This window comes from Balaenoptera borealis (assembly GCF_965194805.1).
Source record: "Balaenoptera borealis genome assembly, chromosome: 21".
NCBI classification, from domain to species: Eukaryota; Metazoa; Chordata; class Mammalia; order Artiodactyla; family Balaenopteridae; genus Balaenoptera; species Balaenoptera borealis.
This window is the reverse complement of record NC_138880.1, coordinates 262,485-283,671: the sequence shown is the minus strand read 5'-3', so window position 1 is coordinate 283,671 and position 21,187 is coordinate 262,485.

Genomic DNA, 21,187 nt, shown 5'->3' with positions numbered 1-21,187 from the left:
GTGTAGCTCCAATGAGGGCAATGAGGCAGACTTCCATGGGTTGTAGGACGTGAGAGAACAGAATCCCTGGAACTGTTGAAGAGCTGAGTCCATCTAACTTCCTAAGGAAGGGGACAGCGAGTTGCCCTACACTCTGAACACATAGAGTGACTGGGAAAGGCTTCTAGGTCTGGATGTTTCTTAGAAGGGCAAAGGAGACTGCTGGTACTCACTGTATTTGTAGGAAAAAGAGTGCCTACACGAGGCTGCCTAGTGTCTGGAAAAGTGAAAAACCTTAAAGTAAAGCAGAACTGCGAATACGACCTAATGGAAACTGCTACATGCTTTCGCTTCAGCAGGGCTTTTCAGGCTTTAGCTTGAGGCAAGGACTCTCGTCAAATTTCCCTGTAGCTCTAGAGCATGAATGGAGGAGCTCCCACACATGCTATGGAAGCACCGTGTTTCCTTAGAGAAAACTCCATTTCTCTCCAGAGGGCTGCCCACAGTGACTAGAGGCCAGTCAAAAACAGTGTTATTTAGGTATCTTCAGTGCAGCACGCATAGAGCTTTTAAAATGGGAGAGCAAGGTTTGTGGCATCAGGTGTTTTTTCTGGTGAACATGCAGCCGAACACGTTCTGATTTCTCACAAGTCAAAAGGACCCTAGCTACACCCTGGTCCCTTGCTGAAACAAGTTTTCTTCACAGGGTGTTCTTCATGTATCGAACTCCCTCGTCCTTGGAACGTTCTATGTATGCTATCGGGCTTAAGCCAATTCTAAATTCCTGCAGTGTAACAGGAAAAACTATGCTTTGGTTCCACTAGGAATGCAAGGCTCCTTTCTCCTATAGGTATGGGGTCCTTGGGTAAGAGTTCCTAGAGGAGGGCGAAGCAGATTGTGTTTCTTAGTGTAGCTCCAATGAGGGCAATGAGGCAGACTTCCATGGCATGTAGGACTTTAGAGAACAGAATCCGTGGAGCTGTTGGAGCGCTGAGGACATCTAGCTTTCCCAAGGAAGGGTGCAGTGTGTTGCCCTACCCTCTGAATACATAGACTGACTGGGAAAGACTACTGAGCCTGGATGTTTCCTAGAAAGGCAGAGGAGCCTGCTGGTACTCACTGTATTTGTAGGCAAAAGTGTGCCTACAGGAGGCTGATACGTGTCTAGAAAAGTGAAGAAACGTTAAAGTAAAGCAGAACTGCGAGTACGACCTAATGGAAACTGCTAAGCGCTTTCCCTTCAACAGGGCTTGTCAGGCCTTAGCTTGAGGCAAGGACTCACGTCAAGTTTCCCTGTAGCTCTAGAGCGAGACAGGAGGAGCTCCCACCCAGGCTATCGAAGCACCGTGTTTCCTTAGAGAAAACTGCTTTTCTTTCCAGAGGGCTGCCTACAGTAACTAGAGGCCAGTCAAAAACAGTGTTATTTAGGTATCTTCAGTGCAGCATGGATAAAGCTTTTAAAATGGGAAAGTAAGGTTTGTGCAATCAGGTCTTCCTTTCCGGTGACCATGCTATCGAAACCCTTCTGATTTCTAACAAGTCAAAAGAGACTCTCGCTACACCATGGTCCCTTGCGGAATCAACTTTTCTTCACGGGGTGTTCTGCATGTAGCGAACTCTCTCATCCTTGGAACGCTCTATGTAACCCTTCGGGCCTAAGCCTATTCGAAAGTCCTGCAGGGTAACAGGAAAAACTTTGCATTGGTTCCGGTAGGAATGCAAGCCTCCTTTCTCCTGTAGGTATGGGATCCTTGGGTAAGAGTTCCTAGAAGGAAGGCGAAGCAGATTGTGTTTCTTAGTGTAGCTCCAATGAGGGCAATGAGGCAGACTTCCATGGGTTGTAGGACGTGAGAGAACAGAATCCCTGGAACTGTTGAAGAGCTGAGTCCATCTAACTTCCTAAGGAAGGGGACAGCGAGTTGCCCTACACTCTGAACACATAGAGTGACTGGGAAAGGCTTCTAGGTCTGGATGTTTCTTAGAAGGGCAAAGGAGACTGCTGGTACTCACTGTATTTGTAGGAAAAAGAGTGCCTACACGAGGCTGCCTAGTGTCTGGAAAAGTGAAAAACCTTAAAGTAAAGCAGAACTGCGAATACGACCTAATGGAAACTGCTACATGCTTTCGCTTCAGCAGGGCTTTTCAGGCTTTAGCTTGAGGCAAGGACTCTCGTCAAATTTCCCTGTAGCTCTAGAGCATGAATGGAGGAGCTCCCACACATGCTATGGAAGCACCGTGTTTCCTTAGAGAAAACTCCATTTCTCTCCAGAGGGCTGCCCACAGTGACTAGAGGCCAGTCAAAAACAGTGTTATTTAGGTATCTTCAGTGCAGCACGCATAGAGCTTTTAAAATGGGAGAGCAAGGTTTGTGGCATCAGGTGTTTTTTCTGGTGAACATGCAGCCGAACACGTTCTGATTTCTCACAAGTCAAAAGGACCCTAGCTACACCCTGGTCCCTTGCTGAAACAAGTTTTCTTCACAGGGTGTTCTTCATGTATCGAACTCCCTCGTCCTTGGAACGTTCTATGTATGCTATCGGGCTTAAGCCAATTCTAAATTCCTGCAGTGTAACAGGAAAAACTATGCTTTGGTTCCACTAGGAATGCAAGGCTCCTTTCTCCTATAGGTATGGGGTCCTTGGGTAAGAGTTCCTAGAGGAGGGCGAAGCAGATTGTGTTTCTTAGTGTAGCTCCAATGAGGGCAATGAGGCAGACTTCCATGGCATGTAGGACTTTAGAGAACAGAATCCGTGGAGCTGTTGGAGCGCTGAGGACATCTAGCTTTCCCAAGGAAGGGTGCAGTGTGTTGCCCTACCCTCTGAATACATAGACTGACTGGGAAAGTCTACTGAGCCTGGATGTTTCCTAGAAAGGCAGAGGAGCCTGCTGGTACTCACTGTATTTGTAGGCAAAAGTGTGCCTACAGGAGGCTGATACGTGTCTAGAAAAGTGAAGAAACGTTAAAGTAAAGCAGAACTGCGAGTACGACCTAATGGAAACTGCTAAGCGCTTTCCCTTCAACAGGGCTTGTCAGGCCTTAGCTTGAGGCAAGGACTCACGTCAAGTTTCCCTGTAGCTCTAGAGCGAGACAGGAGGAGCTCCCACCCAGGCTATCGAAGCACCGTGTTTCCTTAGAGAAAACTGCTTTTCTTTCCAGAGGGCTGCCTACAGTAACTAGAGGCCAGTCAAAATCAGTGTTATTTAGGTATCTTCAGTGCAGCATGGATAAAGCTTTTAAAATGGGAAAGTAAGGTTTGTGCAATCAGGTCTTCCTTTCCGGTGACCATGCTATCGAAACCCTTCTGATTACTAACAAGTCAAAAGAGACTCTCGCTACACCATGGTCCCTTGCGGAATCAACTTTTCTTCACAGGGTGTTCTGCATGTAGCGAACTTTCTCATCCTTGGAACGCTCTATGTAACCCTTCGGGCCTAAGCCTATTCGAAAGTCCTGCAGGGTAACAGGAAAAACTTTGCATTGGTTCCTGTAGGAATGCAAGCCTCCTTTCTCCTGTAGGTATGGGATCCTTGGGTAAGAGTTCCTAGAGGAATGCGAAGCAGATTGTGTTTCTTAGTGTAGCTCCAATGAGGGCAATGAGGCAGACTTCCATGGCATGTAGGACGTGAGAGAACAGAATTCGTGGAGCTGTTGGAGCACTGAGGACATCTAGCTTTTCAAAGGAAGGGTGCAGTGTGTTGCCCTACCCTCTGAATACATAGACTGACTGGGAAAGACTACTGAGCCTGGATGTTTCTTAGAAAGGCAGAGGAGCCTGCTGGTACTCACTGTATTTGTAGGGAAAAGAGTGCCTACACGAGGGTGCCTAGTGTCTGGAAAAGTGAAGAAACGTTAAAGAAAAGCAGAACTGCGAGTACGACCTAATGGAAACTGCTAAGCGCTTTCGCTTCACCAGGGCTTTTCAGGCCTTAGCTTGAGGCAAGGACTCACGTCAAATTTCCCTGTAGCTCTAGAGCATGAATGGAGGAGCACCCACACATGCTATGGAAGCACCGTGTTTCCTTAAACTCCATTTCTCTCCAGAGGGCTGCCCACAGTGACTAGAGGCCAGTCAAAAACAGTGTTATTTAGGTATCTTCAGTGCAGCACGCATAGAGCTTTTAAAATGGGAGAGCAAGGTTTGTGGCATCAGGTGTTTTTTCTGGTGAACATGCAGCCGAACACGTTCTGATTTCTCACAAGTCAAAAGGACCCTAGCTACACCCTGGTCCCTTGCTGAAACAAGTTTTCTTCACAGGGTGTTCTTCATGTATCAAACTCCCTCGTCCTTGGAACGTTCTATGTATGCTATCGGGCTTAAGCCAATTCTAAATTCCTGCAGTGTAACAGGAAAGACTATGCTTTGGTTCCACTAGGAATGCAAGGCTCCTTTCTCCTATAGGTATGGGGTCCTTGGGTAAGAGTTCCTAGAGGAGGGCGAAGCAGATTGTGTTTCTTAGTGTAGCTCCAATGAGGGCAATGAGGCAGACTTCCATGGCATGTAGGACTTTAGAGAACAGAATCCGTGGAGCTGTTGGAGCGCTGAGGACATCTAGCTTTCCCAAGGAAGGGTGCAGTGTGTTGCCCTACCCTCTGAATACATAGACTGACTGGGAAAGACTACTGAGCCTGGATGTTTCTTAGAAAGGCAGAGGAGCCTGCTGGTACTCACTGTATTTGTAGGCAAAAGTGTGCCTACAGGAGGCTGATACGTGTCTAGAAAAGTGAAGAAACGTTAAAGTAAAGCAGAACTGCGAGTACGACCTAATGGAAACTGCTAAGCGCTTTCCCTTCAACAGGGCTTGTCAGGCCTTAGCTTGAGGCAAGGACTCACGTCAAGTTTCCCTGTAGCTCTAGAGCGAGACAGGAGGAGCTCCCACCCAGGCTATCGAAGCACCGTGTTTCCTTAGAGAAAACTGCTTTTCTTTCCAGAGGGCTGCCTACAGTAACTAGAGGCCAGTCAAAAACAGTGTTATTTAGGTATCTTCAGTGCAGCATGGATAAAGCTTTTAAAATGGGAAAGTAAAGTTTGTGCAATCAGGTCTTCCTTTCCGGTGACCATGCTATCGAAACCCTTCTGATTTCTAACAAGTCAAAAGAGACTCTCGCTACACCATGGTCCCTTGCGGAATCAACTTTTCTTCACGGGGTGTTCTGCATGTAGCGAACTCTCTCATCCTTGGAACGCTCTATGTAACCCTTCGGGCCTAAGCCTATTCGAAAGTCCTGCAGGGTAACAGGAAAAACTTTGCATTGGTTCCGGTAGGAATGCAAGCCTCCTTTCTCCTGTAGGTATGGGATCCTTGGGTAAGAGTTCCTAGAAGGAAGGCGAAGCAGATTGTGTTTCTTAGTGTAGCTCCAATGAGGGCAATGAGGCAGACTTCCATGGGTTGTAGGACGTGAGAGAACAGAATCCCTGGAACTGTTGAAGAGCTGAGTCCATCTAACTTCCTAAGGAAGGGGACAGCGAGTTGCCCTACACTCTGAACACATAGAGTGACTGGGAAAGGCTTCTAGGTCTGGATGTTTCTTAGAAGGGCAAAGGAGACTGCTGGTACTCACTGTATTTGTAGGAAAAAGAGTGCCTACACGAGGCTGCCTAGTGTCTGGAAAAGTGAAGAAACGTTAAAGAAAAGCAGAACTGCGAATACGACCTAATGGAAACTGCTACACGCTTTCGCTTCACCAGGGCTTTTCAGGCCTTAGCTTGAGGCAAGGACTCACGTCAAATTTCCCTGTAGCTCTAGAGCATGAATGGAGGAGCTCCCACACATGCTATGGAAGCACCGTGTTTCCTTAGAGAAAACTCCATTTCTCTCCAGAGGGCTGCCCACAGTGACTAGAGGCCAGTCAAAAACAGTGTTATTTAGGTATCTTCAGTGCAGCACGCATAGAGCTTTTAAAATGGGAGAGCAAGGTTTGTGGCATCAGGTGTTTTTTCTGGTGAACATGCAGCCGAACACGTTCTGATTTCTCACAAGTCAAAAGGACCCTAGCTACACCCTGGTCCCTTGCTGAAACAAGTTTTCTTCACAGGGTGTTCTTCATGTATCGAACTCCCTCGTCCTTGGAACGTTCTATGTATGCTATCGGGCTTAAGCCAATTCTAAATTCCTGCAGTGTAACAGGAAAAACTATGCTTTGGTTCCACTAGGAATGCAAGGCTCCTTTCTCCTATAGGTATGGGGTCCTTGGGTAAGAGTTCCTAGAGGAGGGCGAAGCAGATTGTGTTTCTTAGTGTAGCTCCAATGAGGGCAATGAGGCAGACTTCCATGGCATGTAGGACTTTAGAGAACAGAATCCGTGGAGCTGTTGGAGCGCTGAGGACATCTAGCTTTCCCAAGGAAGGGTGCAGTGTGTTGCCCTACCCTCTGAATACATAGACTGACTGGGAAAGACTACTGAGCCTGGATGTTTCTTAGAAAGGCAGAGGAGCCTGCTGGTACTCACTGTATTTGTAGGCAAAAGTGTGCCTACAGGAGGCTGATACGTGTCTAGAAAAGTGAAGAAACGTTAAAGTAAAGCAGAACTGCGAGTACGACCTAATGGAAACTGCTAAGCGCTTTCCCTTCAACAGGGCTTGTCAGGCCTTAGCTTGAGGCAAGGACTCACGTCAAGTTTCCCTGTAGCTCTAGAGCGAGACAGGAGGAGCTCCCACCCAGGCTATCGAAGCACCGTGTTTCCTTAGAGAAAACTGCTTTTCTTTCCAGAGGGCTGCCTACAGTAACTAGAGGCCAGTCAAAATCAGTGTTATTTAGGTATCTTCAGTGCAGCATGGATAAAGCTTTTAAAATGGGAAAGTAAGGTTTGTGCAATCAGGTCTTCCTTTCCGGTGACCATGCTATCGAAACCCTTCTGATTACTAACAAGTCAAAAGAGACTCTCGCTACACCATGGTCCCTTGCGGAATCAACTTTTCTTCACAGGGTGTTCTGCATGTAGCGAACTTTCTCATCCTTGGAACGCTCTATGTAACCCTTCGGGCCTAAGCCTATTCGAAAGTCCTGCAGGGTAACAGGAAAAACTTTGCATTGGTTCCGGTAGGAATGCAAGCCTCCTTTCTCCTGTAGGTATGGGATCCTTGGGTAAGAGTTCCTAGAGGAATGCGAAGCAGATTGTGTTTCTTAGTGTAGCTCCAATGAGGGCAATGAGGCAGACTTCCATGGCATGTAGGACGTGAGAGAACAGAATTCGTGGAGCTGTTGGAGCACTGAGGACATCTAGCTTTTCAAAGGAAGGGTGCAGTGTGTTGCCCTACCCTCTGAATACATAGACTGACTGGGAAAGACTACTGAGCCTGGATGTTTCTTAGAAAGGCAGAGGAGCCTGCTGGTACTCACTGTATTTGTAGGGAAAAGAGTGCCTACACGAGGGTGCCTAGTGTCTGGAAAAGTGAAGAAACGTTAAAGAAAAGCAGAACTGCGAGTACGACCTAATGGAAACTGCTAAGCGCTTTCGCTTCACCAGGGCTTTTCAGGCCTTAGCTTGAGGCAAGGACTCACGTCAAATTTCCCTGTAGCTCTAGAGCATGAATGGAGGAGCACCCACACATGCTATGGAAGCACCGTGTTTCCTTAAACTCCATTTCTCTCCAGAGGGCTGCCCACAGTGACTAGAGGCCAGTCAAAAACAGTGTTATTTAGGTATCTTCAGTGCAGCACGCATAGAGCTTTTAAAATGGGAGAGCAAGGTTTGTGGCATCAGGTGTTTTTTCTGGTGAACATGCAGCCGAACACGTTCTGATTTCTCACAAGTCAAAAGGACCCTAGCTACACCCTGGTCCCTTGCTGAAACAAGTTTTCTTCACAGGGTGTTCTTCATGTATCAAACTCCCTCGTCCTTGGAACGTTCTATGTATGCTATCGGGCTTAAGCCAATTCTAAATTCCTGCAGTGTAACAGGAAAGACTATGCTTTGGTTCCACTAGGAATGCAAGGCTCCTTTCTCCTGTAGGTATGGGGTCCTTGGGTAAGAGTCCCTAGAAGGAAGGCGAAGCAGATTGTGTTTCTTAGTGTAGCTCCATGAGGGCAATGAGGCAGACTTCCATGGGTTGTAGGACGTGAGAGAACAGAATCCCTGGAACTGTTGAAGAGCTGAGTCCATCTAACTTCCTAAGGAAGGGGACAGCGAGTTGCCCTACACTCTGAACACATAGAGTGACTGGGAAAGGCTTCTAGGTCTGGATGTTTCTTAGAAGGGCAAAGGAGACTGCTGGTACTCACTGTATTTGTAGGAAAAAGAGTGCCTACACGAGGCTGCCTAGTGTCTGGAAAAGTGAAAAACCTTAAAGTAAAGCAGAACTGCGAATACCACCTAATGGAAACTGCTACATGCTTTCGCTTCAGCAGGGCTTTTCAGGCTTTAGCTTGAGGCAAGGACTCTCGTCAAATTTCCCTGTAGCTCTAGAGCATGAATGGAGGAGCTCCCACACATGCTATGGAAGCACCGTGTTTCCTTAGAGAAAACTCCATTTCTCTCCAGAGGGCTGCCAACAGTGACTAGAGGCCAGTCAAAAACAGTGTTATTGAGGTATCTTCAGTGCAGCACGCATACAGCTTTTAAAATGGGAGAGCAAGGTTTGTGGCATCAGGTGTTCTTTTCCGGTCAACATGCAGCCGAACACCTTCTGATTTCTAACAAGTCAAAAGGGACTTTAGCTACACCCTGGCCCCTTGCTGAATCAACTTTTCTTCGCAGGGTGTTCTGCATGTATCGAACGCCCTCATCCTGGGAACGTTCTATGTTTGCCATCAGGCCTAAGCCTATTCTAAAGTCCTGCAGTGTAACAGGAAAATCTGTGATTTTGTTCCAGTAGGAATGCAAGCCTCCTTTCTCCTGTAGGTATGGGGTCCTTGGGTAAGAGTCCCTAGAAGGAAGGCGAAGCAGATTGTGTTTCTTAGTGTAGCTCCAAAGAGGGCAATGAGGCAGACTTCCATGGCATGTAGGACTTTAGAGAACAGAATCCGTGGAGCTGTTGGAGCGCTGAGGACATCTAGCTTTCCCAAGGAAGGGTGCAGTGTGTTGCCCTACCCTCTGAATACATAGACTGACTGGGAAAGACTACTGAGCCTGGATGTTTCTTAGAAAGGCAGAGGAGCCTGCTGGTACTCACTGTATTTGTAGGCAAAAGTGTGCCTACAGGAGGCTGATACGTGTCTAGAAAAGTGAAGAAACGTTAAAGTAAAGCAGAACTGCGAGTACGACCTAATGGAAACTGCTAAGCGCTTTCCCTTCAACAGGGCTTGTCAGGCCTTAGCTTGAGGCAAGGACTCACGTCAAGTTTCCCTGTAGCTCTAGAGCGAGACAGGAGGAGCTCCCACCCAGGCTATCGAAGCACCGTGTTTCCTTAGAGAAAACTGCTTTTCTTTCCAGAGGGCTGCCTACAGTAACTAGAGGCCAGTCAAAATCAGTGTTATTTAGGTATCTTCAGTGCAGCATGGATAAAGCTTTTAAAATGGGAAAGTAAGGTTTGTGCAATCAGGTCTTCCTTTCCGGTGACCATGCTATCGAAACCCTTCTGATTTCTAACAAGTCAAAAGAGACTCTCGCTACACCATGGTCCCTTGCGGAATCAACTTTTCTTCACGGGGTGTTCTGCATGTAGCGAACTCTCTCATCCTTGGAACGCTCTATGTAACCCTTCGGGCCTAAGCCTATTCGAAAGTCCTGCAGGGTAACAGGAAAAACATTGCATTGGTTCCTGTAGGAATGCAAGCCTCCTTTCTCCTGTAGGTATGGGATCCTTGGGTAAGAGTTCCTAGAAGGAAGGCGAAGCAGATTGTGTTTCTTAGTGTAGCTCCAATGAGGGCAATGAGGCAGACTTCCATGGGTTGTAGGACGTGAGAGAACAGAATCCCTGGAACTGTTGAAGAGCTGAGTCCATCTAACTTCCTAAGGAAGGGGACAGCGAGTTGCCCTACACTCTGAACACATAGAGTGACTGGGAAAGGCTTCTAGGTCTGGATGTTTCTTAGAAGGGCAAAGGAGACTGCTGGTACTCACTGTATTTGTAGGAAAAAGAGTGCCTACACGAGGCTGCCTAGTGTCTGGAAAAGTGAAAAACCTTAAAGTAAAGCAGAACTGCGAATACGACCTAATGGAAACTGCTACATGCTTTCGCTTCAGCAGGGCTTTTCAGGCTTTAGCTTGAGGCAAGGACTCTCGTCAAATTTCCCTGTAGCTCTAGAGCATGAATGGAGGAGCTCCCACACATGCTATGGAAGCACCGTGTTTCCTTAGAGAAAACTCCATTTCTCTCCAGAGGGCTGCCCACAGTGACTAGAGGCCAGTCAAAAACAGTGTTATTTAGGTATCTTCAGTGCAGCACGCATAGAGCTTTTAAAATGGGAGAGCAAGGTTTGTGGCATCAGGTGTTTTTTCTGGTGAACATGCAGCCGAACACGTTCTGATTTCTCACAAGTCAAAAGGACCCTAGCTACACCCTGGTCCCTTGCTGAAACAAGTTTTCTTCACAGGGTGTTCTTCATGTATCGAACTCCCTCGTCCTTGGAACGTTCTATGTATGCTATCGGGCTTAAGCCAATTCTAAATTCCTGCAGTGTAACAGGAAAAACTATGCTTTGGTTCCACTAGGAATGCAAGGCTCCTTTCTCCTATAGGTATGGGGTCCTTGGGTAAGAGTTCCTAGAGGAGGGCGAAGCAGATTGTGTTTCTTAGTGTAGCTCCAATGAGGGCAATGAGGCAGACTTCCATGGCATGTAGGACTTTAGAGAACAGAATCCGTGGAGCTGTTGGAGCGCTGAGGACATCTAGCTTTCCCAAGGAAGGGTGCAGTGTGTTGCCCTACCCTCTGAATACATAGACTGACTGGGAAAGACTACTGAGCCTGGATGTTTCCTAGAAAGGCAGAGGAGCCTGCTGGTACTCACTGTATTTGTAGGCAAAAGTGTGCCTACAGGAGGCTGATACGTGTCTAGAAAAGTGAAGAAACGTTAAAGTAAAGCAGAACTGCGAGTACGACCTAATGGAAACTGCTAAGCGCTTTCCCTTCAACAGGGCTTGTCAGGCCTTAGCTTGAGGCAAGGACTCACGTCAAGTTTCCCTGTAGCTCTAGAGCGAGACAGGAGGAGCTCCCACCCAGGCTATCGAAGCACCGTGTTTCCTTAGAGAAAACTGCTTTTCTTTCCAGAGGGCTGCCTACAGTAACTAGAGGCCGGTCAAAATCAGTGTTATTTAGGTATCTTCAGTGCAGCATGGATAAAGCTTTTAAAATGGGAAAGTAAGGTTTGTGCAATCAGGTCTTCCTTTCCGGTGACCATGCTATCGAAACCCTTCTGATTTCTAACAAGTCAAAAGAGACTCTCGCTACACCATGGTCCCTTGCGGAATCAACTTTTCTTCACGGGGTGTTCTGCATGTAGCGAACTCTCTCATCCTTGGAACGCTCTATGTAACCCTTCGGGCCTAAGCCTATTCGAAAGTCCTGCAGGGTAACAGGAAAAACTTTGCATTGGTTCCGGTAGGAATGCAAGCCTCCTTTCTCCTGTAGGTATGGGATCCTTGGGTAAGAGTTCCTAGAAGGAAGGCGAAGCAGATTGTGTTTCTTAGTGTAGCTCCAATGAGGGCAATGAGGCAGACTTCCATGGGTTGTAGGACGTGAGAGAACAGAATCCCTGGAACTGTTGAAGAGCTGAGTCCATCTAACTTCCTAAGGAAGGGGACAGCGAGTTGCCCTACACTCTGAACACATAGAGTGACTGGGAAAGGCTTCTAGGTCTGGATGTTTCTTAGAAGGGCAAAGGAGACTGCTGGTACTCACTGTATTTGTAGGAAAAAGAGTGCCTACACGAGGCTGCCTAGTGTCTGGAAAAGTGAAGAAACGTTAAAGAAAAGCAGAACTGCGAATACGACCTAATGGAAACTGCTACACGCTTTCGCTTCACCAGGGCTTTTCAGGCCTTAGCTTGAGGCAAGGACTCACGTCAAATTTCCCTGTAGCTCTAGAGCATGAATGGAGGAGCTCCCACACATGCTATGGAAGCACCGTGTTTCCTTAGAGAAAACTCCATTTCTCTCCAGAGGGCTGCCCACAGTGACTAGAGGCCAGTCAAAAACAGTGTTATTTAGGTATCTTCAGTGCAGCACGCATAGAGCTTTTAAAATGGGAGAGCAAGGTTTGTGGCATCAGGTGTTTTTTCTGGTGAACATGCAGCCGAACACGTTCTGATTTCTCACAAGTCAAAAGGACCCTAGCTACACCCTGGTCCCTTGCTGAAACAAGTTTTCTTCACAGGGTGTTCTTCATGTATCGAACTCCCTCGTCCTTGGAACGTTCTATGTATGCTATCGGGCTTAAGCCAATTCTAAATTCCTGCAGTGTAACAGGAAAAACTATGCTTTGGTTCCACTAGGAATGCAAGGCTCCTTTCTCCTATAGGTATGGGGTCCTTGGGTAAGAGTTCCTAGAGGAGGGCGAAGCAGATTGTGTTTCTTAGTGTAGCTCCAATGAGGGCAATGAGGCAGACTTCCATGGCATGTAGGACTTTAGAGAACAGAATCCGTGGAGCTGTTGGAGCGCTGAGGACATCTAGCTTTCCCAAGGAAGGGTGCAGTGTGTTGCCCTACCCTCTGAATACATAGACTGACTGGGAAAGACTACTGAGCCTGGATGTTTCCTAGAAAGGCAGAGGAGCCTGCTGGTACTCACTGTATTTGTAGGCAAAAGTGTGCCTACAGGAGGCTGATACATGTCTAGAAAAGTGAAGAAACGTTAAAGTAAAGCAGAACTGCGAGTACGACCTAATGGAAACTGCTAAGCGCTTTCCCTTCAACAGGGCTTGTCAGGCCTTAGCTTGAGGCAAGGACTCACGTCAAGTTTCCCTGTAGCTCTAGAGCGAGACAGGAGGAGCTCCCACCCAGGCTATCGAAGCACCGTGTTTCCTTAGAGAAAACTGCTTTTCTTTCCAGAGGGCTGCCTACAGTAACTAGAGGCCAGTCAAAATCAGTGTTATTTAGGTATCTTCAGTGCAGCATGGATAAAGCTTTTAAAATGGGAAAGTAAGGTTTGTGCAATCAGGTCTTCCTTTCCGGTGACCATGCTATCGAAACCCTTCTGATTACTAACAAGTCAAAAGAGACTCTCGCTACACCATGGTCCCTTGCGGAATCAACTTTTCTTCACAGGGTGTTCTGCATGTAGCGAACTTTCTCATCCTTGGAACGCTCTATGTAACCCTTCGGGCCTAAGCCTATTCGAAAGTCCTGCAGGGTAACAGGAAAAACTTTGCATTGGTTCCTGTAGGAATGCAAGCCTCCTTTCTCCTGTAGGTATGGGATCCTTGGGTAAGAGTTCCTAGAGGAATGCGAAGCAGATTGTGTTTCTTAGTGTAGCTCCAATGAGGGCAATGAGGCAGACTTCCATGGCATGTAGGACGTGAGAGAACAGAATTCGTGGAGCTGTTGGAGCACTGAGGACATCTAGCTTTTCAAAGGAAGGGTGCAGTGTGTTGCCCTACCCTCTGAATACATAGACTGACTGGGAAAGACTACTGAGCCTGGATGTTTCTTAGAAAGGCAGAGGAGCCTGCTGGTACTCACTGTATTTGTAGGGAAAAGAGTGCCTACACGAGGGTGCCTAGTGTCTGGAAAAGTGAAGAAACGTTAAAGAAAAGCAGAACTGCGAGTACGACCTAATGGAAACTGCTAAGCGCTTTCGCTTCACCAGGGCTTTTCAGGCCTTAGCTTGAGGCAAGGACTCACGTCAAATTTCCCTGTAGCTCTAGAGCATGAATGGAGGAGCACCCACACATGCTATGGAAGCACCGTGTTTCCTTAAACTCCATTTCTCTCCAGAGGGCTGCCCACAGTGACTAGAGGCCAGTCAAAAACAGTGTTATTTAGGTATCTTCAGTGCAGCACGCATAGAGCTTTTAAAATGGGAGAGCAAGGTTTGTGGCATCAGGTGTTTTTTCTGGTGAACATGCAGCCGAACACGTTCTGATTTCTCACAAGTCAAAAGGACCCTAGCTACACCCTGGTCCCTTGCTGAAACAAGTTTTCTTCACAGGGTGTTCTTCATGTATCAAACTCCCTCGTCCTTGGAACGTTCTATGTATGCTATCGGGCTTAAGCCAATTCTAAATTCCTGCAGTGTAACAGGAAAGACTATGCTTTGGTTCCACTAGGAATGCAAGGCTCCTTTCTCCTATAGGTATGGGGTCCTTGGGTAAGAGTTCCTAGAGGAGGGCGAAGCAGATTGTGTTTCTTAGTGTAGCTCCAATGAGGGCAATGAGGCAGACTTCCATGGCATGTAGGACTTTAGAGAACAGAATCCGTGGAGCTGTTGGAGCGCTGAGGACATCTAGCTTTCCCAAGGAAGGGTGCAGTGTGTTGCCCTACCCTCTGAATACATAGACTGACTGGGAAAGACTACTGAGCCTGGATGTTTCCTAGAAAGGCAGAGGAGCCTGCTGGTACTCACTGTATTTGTAGGCAAAAGTGTGCCTACAGGAGGCTGATACGTGTCTAGAAAAGTGAAGAAACGTTAAAGTAAAGCAGAACTGCGAGTACGACCTAATGGAAACTGCTAAGCGCTTTCCCTTCAACAGGGCTTGTCAGGCCTTAGCTTGAGGCAAGGACTCACGTCAAGTTTCCCTGTAGCTCTAGAGCGAGACAGGAGGAGCTCCCACCCAGGCTATCGAAGCACCGTGTTTCCTTAGAGAAAACTGCTTTTCTTTCCAGAGGGCTGCCTACAGTAACTAGAGGCCAGTCAAAAACAGTGTTATTTAGGTATCTTCAGTGCAGCATGGATAAAGCTTTTAAAATGGGAAAGTAAAGTTTGTGCAATCAGGTCTTCCTTTCCGGTGACCATGCTATCGAAACCCTTCTGATTTCTAACAAGTCAAAAGAGACTCTCGCTACACCATGGTCCCTTGCGGAATCAACTTTTCTTCACGGGGTGTTCTGCATGTAGCGAACTCTCTCATCCTTGGAACGCTCTATGTAACCCTTCGGGCCTAAGCCTATTCGAAAGTCCTGCAGGGTAACAGGAAAAACTTTGCATTGGTTCCGGTAGGAATGCAAGCCTCCTTTCTCCTGTAGGTATGGGATCCTTGGGTAAGAGTTCCTAGAAGGAAGGCGAAGCAGATTGTGTTTCTTAGTGTAGCTCCAATGAGGGCAATGAGGCAGACTTCCATGGGTTGTAGGACGTGAGAGAACAGAATCCCTGGAACTGTTGAAGAGCTGAGTCCATCTAACTTCCTAAGGAAGGGGACAGCGAGTTGCCCTACACTCTGAACACATAGAGTGACTGGGAAAGGCTTCTAGGTCTGGATGTTTCTTAGAAGGGCAAAGGAGACTGCTGGTACTCACTGTATTTGTAGGAAAAAGAGTGCCTACACGAGGCTGCCTAGTGTCTGGAAAAGTGAAGAAACGTTAAAGAAAAGCAGAACTGCGAATACGACCTAATGGAAACTGCTACACGCTTTCGCTTCACCAGGGCTTTTCAGGCCTTAGCTTGAGGCAAGGACTCACGTCAAATTTCCCTGTAGCTCTAGAGCATGAATGGAGGAGCTCCCACACATGCTATGGAAGCACCGTGTTTCCTTAGAGAAAACTCCATTTCTCTCCAGAGGGCTGCCCACAGTGACTAGAGGCCAGTCAAAAACAGTGTTATTTAGGTATCTTCAGTGCAGCACGCATAGAGCTTTTAAAATGGGAGAGCAAGGTTTGTGGCATCAGGTGTTTTTTCTGGTGAACATGCAGCCGAACACGTTCTGATTTCTCACAAGTCAAAAGGACCCTAGCTACACCCTGGTCCCTTGCTGAAACAAGTTTTCTTCACAGGGTGTTCTTCATGTATCGAACTCCCTCGTCCTTGGAACGTTCTATGTATGCTATCGGGCTTAAGCCAATTCTAAATTCCTGCAGTGTAACAGGAAAAACTATGCTTTGGTTCCACTAGGAATGCAAGGCTCCTTTCTCCTATAGGTATGGGGTCCTTGGGTAAGAGTTCCTAGAGGAGGGCGAAGCAGATTGTGTTTCTTAGTGTAGCTCCAATGAGGGCAATGAGGCAGACTTCCATGGCATGTAGGACTTTAGAGAACAGAATCCGTGGAGCTGTTGGAGCGCTGAGGACATCTAGCTTTCCCAAGGAAGGGTGCAGTGTGTTGCCCTACCCTCTGAATACATAGACTGACTGGGAAAGACTACTGAGCCTGGATGTTTCTTAGAAAGGCAGAGGAGCCTGCTGGTACTCACTGTATTTGTAGGCAAAAGTGTGCCTACAGGAGGCTGATACGTGTCTAGAAAAGTGAAGAAACGTTAAAGTAAAGCAGAACTGCGAGTACGACCTAATGGAAACTGCTAAGCGCTTTCCCTTCAACAGGGCTTGTCAGGCCTTAGCTTGAGGCAAGGACTCACGTCAAGTTTCCCTGTAGCTCTAGAGCGAGACAGGAGGAGCTCCCACCCAGGCTATCGAAGCACCGTGTTTCCTTAGAGAAAACTGCTTTTCTTTCCAGAGGGCTGCCTACAGTAACTAGAGGCCAGTCAAAATCAGTGTTATTTAGGTATCTTCAGTGCAGCATGGATAAAGCTTTTAAAATGGGAAAGTAAGGTTTGTGCAATCAGGTCTTCCTTTCCGGTGACCATGCTATCGAAACCCTTCTGATTACTAACAAGTCAAAAGAGACTCTCGCTACACCATGGTCCCTTGCGGAATCAACTTTTCTTCACAGGGTGTTCTGCATGTAGCGAACTTTCTCATCCTTGGAACGCTCTATGTAACCCTTCGGGCCTAAGCCTATTCGAAAGTCCTGCAGGGTAACAGGAAAAACTTTGCATTGGTTCCTGTAGGAATGCAAGCCTCCTTTCTCCTGTAGGTATGGGATCCTTGGGTAAGAGTTCCTAGAGGAATGCGAAGCAGATTGTGTTTCTTAGTGTAGCTCCAATGAGGGCAATGAGGCAGACTTCCATGGCATGTAGGACGTGAGAGAACAGAATTCGTGGAGCTGTTGGAGCACTGAGGACATCTAGCTTTTCAAAGGAAGGGTGCAGTGTGTTGCCCTACCCTCTGAATACATAGACTGACTGGGAAAGACTACTGAGCCTGGATGTTTCTTAGAAAGGCAGAGGAGCCTGCTGGTACTCACTGTATTTGTAGGGAAAAGAGTGCCTACACGAGGGTGCCTAGTGTCTGGAAAAGTGAAGAAACGTTAAAGAAAAGCAGAACTGCGAGTACGACCTAATGGAAACTGCTAAGCGCTTTCGCTTCACCAGGGCTTTTCAGGCCTTAGCTTGAGGCAAGGACTCACGTCAAATTTCCCTGTAGCTCTAGAGCATGAATGGAGGAGCACCCACACATGCTATGGAAGCACCGTGTTTCCTTAAACTCCATTTCTCTCCAGAGGGCTGCCCACAGTGACTAGAGGCCAGTCAAAAACAGTGTTATTTAGGTATCTTCAGTGCAGCACGCATAGAGCTTTTAAAATGGGAGAGCAAGGTTTGTGGCATCAGGTGTTTTTTCTGGTGAACATGCAGCCGAACACGTTCTGATTTCTCACAAGTCAAAAGGACCCTAGCTACACCCTGGTCCCTTGCTGAAACAAGTTTTCTTCACAGGGTGTTCTTCATGTATCAAACTCCCTCGTCCTTGGAACGTTCTATGTATGCTATCGGGCTTAAGCCAATTCTAAATTCCTGCAGTGTAACAGGAAAGACTATGCTTTGGTTCCACTAGGAATGCAAGGCTCCTTTCTCCTGTAGGTATGGGGTCCTTGGGTAAGAGTCCCTAGAAGGAAGGCGAAGCAGATTGTGTTTCTTAGTGTAGCTCCATGAGGGCAATGAGGCAGACTTCCATGGGTTGTAGGACGTGAGAGAACAGAATCCCTGGAACTGTTGAAGAGCTGAGTCCATCTAACTTCCTAAGGAAGGGGACAGCGAGTTGCCCTACACTCTGAACACATAGAGTGACTGGGAAAGGCTTCTAGGTCTGGATGTTTCTTAGAAGGGCAAAGGAGACTGCTGGTACTCACTGTATTTGTAGGAAAAAGAGTGCCTACACGAGGCTGCCTAGTGTCTGGAAAAGTGAAAAACCTTAAAGTAAAGCAGAACTGCGAATACCACCTAATGGAAACTGCTACATGCTTTCGCTTCAGCAGGGCTTTTCAGGCTTTAGCTTGAGGCAAGGACTCTCGTCAAATTTCCCTGTAGCTCTAGAGCATGAATGGAGGAGCTCCCACACATGCTATGGAAGCACCGTGTTTCCTTAGAGAAAACTCCATTTCTCTCCAGAGGGCTGCCAACAGTGACTAGAGGCCAGTCAAAAACAGTGTTATTGAGGTATCTTCAGTGCAGCACGCATACAGCTTTTAAAATGGGAGAGCAAGGTTTGTGGCATCAGGTGTTCTTTTCCGGTCAACATGCAGCCGAACACCTTCTGATTTCTAACAAGTCAAAAGGGACTTTAGCTACACCCTGGCCCCTTGCTGAATCAACTTTTCTTCGCAGGGTGTTCTGCATGTATCGAACGCCCTCATCCTGGGAACGTTCTATGTTTGCCATCAGGCCTAAGCCTATTCTAAAGTCCTGCAGTGTAACAGGAAAATCTGTGATTTTGTTCCAGTAGGAATGCAAGCCTCCTTTCTCCTGTAGGTATGGGGTCCTTGGGTAAGAGTCCCTAGAAGGAAGGCGAAGCAGATTGTGTTTCTTAGTGTAGCTCCAAAGAGGGCAATGAGGCAGACTTCCATGGCATGTAGGACTTTAGAGAACAGAATCCGTGGAGCTGTTGGAGCGCTGAGGACATCTAGCTTTCCCAAGGAAGGGTGCAGTGTGTTGCCCTACCCTCTGAATACATAGACTGACTGGGAAAGACTACTGAGCCTGGATGTTTCTTAGAAAGGCAGAGGAGCCTGCTGGTACTCACTGTATTTGTAGGCAAAAGTGTGCCTACAGGAGGCTGATACGTGTCTAGAAAAGTGAAGAAACGTTAAAGTAAAGCAGAACTGCGAGTACGACCTAATGGAAACTGCTAAGCGCTTTCCCTTCAACAGGGCTTGTCAGGCCTTAGCTTGAGGCAAGGACTCACGTCAAGTTTCCCTGTAGCTCTAGAGCGAGACAGGAGGAGCTCCCACCCAGGCTATCGAAGCACCGTGTTTCCTTAGAGAAAACTGCTTTTCTTTCCAGAGGGCTGCCTACAGTAACTAGAGGCCAGTCAAAATCAGTGTTATTTAGGTATCTTCAGTGCAGCATGGATAAAGCTTTTAAAATGGGAAAGTAAGGTTTGTGCAATCAGGTCTTCCTTTCCGGTGACCATGCTATCGAAACCCTTCTGATTTCTAACAAGTCAAAAGAGACTCTCGCTACACCATGGTCCCTTGCGGAATCAACTTTTCTTCACGGGGTGTTCTGCATGTAGCGAACTCTCTCATCCTTGGAACGCTCTATGTAACCCTTCGGGCCTAAGCCTATTCGAAAGTCCTGCAGGGTAACAGGAAAAACATTGCATTGGTTCCTGTAGGAATGCAAGCCTCCTTTCTCCTGTAGGTATGGGATCCTTGGGTAAGAGTTCCTAGAAGGAAGGCGAAGCAGATTGTGTTTCTTAGTGTAGCTCCAATGAGGGCAATGAGGCAGACTTCCATGGGTTGTAGGACGTGAGAGAACAGAATCCCTGGAACTGTTGAAGAGCTGAGTCCATCTAACTTCCTAAGGAAGGGGACAGCGAGTTGCCCTACACTCTGAACACATAGAGTGACTGGGAAAGGCTTCTAGGTCTGGATGTTTCTTAGAAGGGCAAAGGAGACTGCTGGTACTCACTGTATTTGTAGGAAAAAGAGTGCCTACACGAGGCTGCCTAGTGTCTGGAAAAGTGAAAAACCTTAAAGTAAAGCAGAACTGCGAATACGACCTAATGGAAACTGCTACATGCTTTCGCTTCAGCAGGGCTTTTCAGGCTTTAGCTTGAGGCAAGGACTCTCGTCAAATTTCCCTGTAGCTCTAGAGCATGAATGGAGGAGCTCCCACACATGCTATGGAAGCACCGTGTTTCCTTAGAGAAAACTCCATTTCTCTCCAGAGGGCTGCCCACAGTGACTAGAGGCCAGTCAAAAACAGTGTTATTTAGGTATCTTCAGTGCAGCACGCATAGAGCTTTTAAAATGGGAGAGCAAGGTTTGTGGCATCAGGTGTTTTTTCTGGTGAACATGCAGCCGAACACGTTCTGATTTCTCACAAGTCAAAAGGACCCTAGCTACACCCTGGTCCCTTGCTGAAACAAGTTTTCTTCACAGGGTGTTCTTCATGTATCGAACTCCCTCGTCCTTGGAACGTTCTATGTATGCTATCGGGCTTAAGCCAATTCTAAATTCCTGCAGTGTAACAGGAAAAACTATGCTTTGGTTCCACTAGGAATGCAAGGCTCCTTTCTCCTATAGGTATGGGGTCCTTGGGTAAGAGTTCCTAGAGGAGGGCGAAGCAGATTGTGTTTCTTAGTGTAGCTCCAATGAGGGCAATGAGGCAGACTTCCATGGCATGTAGGACTTTAGAGAACAGAATCCGTGGAGCTGTTGGAGCGCTGAGGACATCTAGCTTTCCCAAGGAAGGGTGCAGTGTGTTGCCCTACCCTCTGAATACATAGACTGACTGGGAAAGACTACTGAGCCTGGATGTTTCCTAGAAAGGCAGAGGAGCCTGCTGGTACTCACTGTATTTGTAGGCAAAAGTGTGCCTACAGGAGGCTGATACGTGTCTAGAAAAGTGAAGAAACGTTAAAGTAAAGCAGAACTGCGAGTACGACCTAATGGAAACTGCTAAGCGCTTTCCCTTCAACAGGGCTTGTCAGGCCTTAGCTTGAGGCAAGGACTCACGTCAAGTTTCCCTGTAGCTCTAGAGCGAGACAGGAGGAGCTCCCACCCAGGCTATCGAAGCACCGTGTTTCCTTAGAGAAAACTGCTTTTCTTTCCAGAGGGCTGCCTACAGTAACTAGAGGCCAGTCAAAAACAGTGTTATTTAGGTATCTTCAGTGCAGCATGGATAAAGCTTTTAAAATGGGAAAGTAAGGTTTGTGCAATCAGGTCTTCCTTTCCGGTGACCATGCTATCGAAACCCTTCTGATTTCTAACAAGTCAAAAGAGACTCTCGCTACACCATGGTCCCTTGCGGAATCAACTTTTCTTCACGGGGTGTTCTGCATGTAGCGAACTCTCTCATCCTTGGAACGCTCTATGTAACCCTTCGGGCCTAAGCCTATTCGAAAGT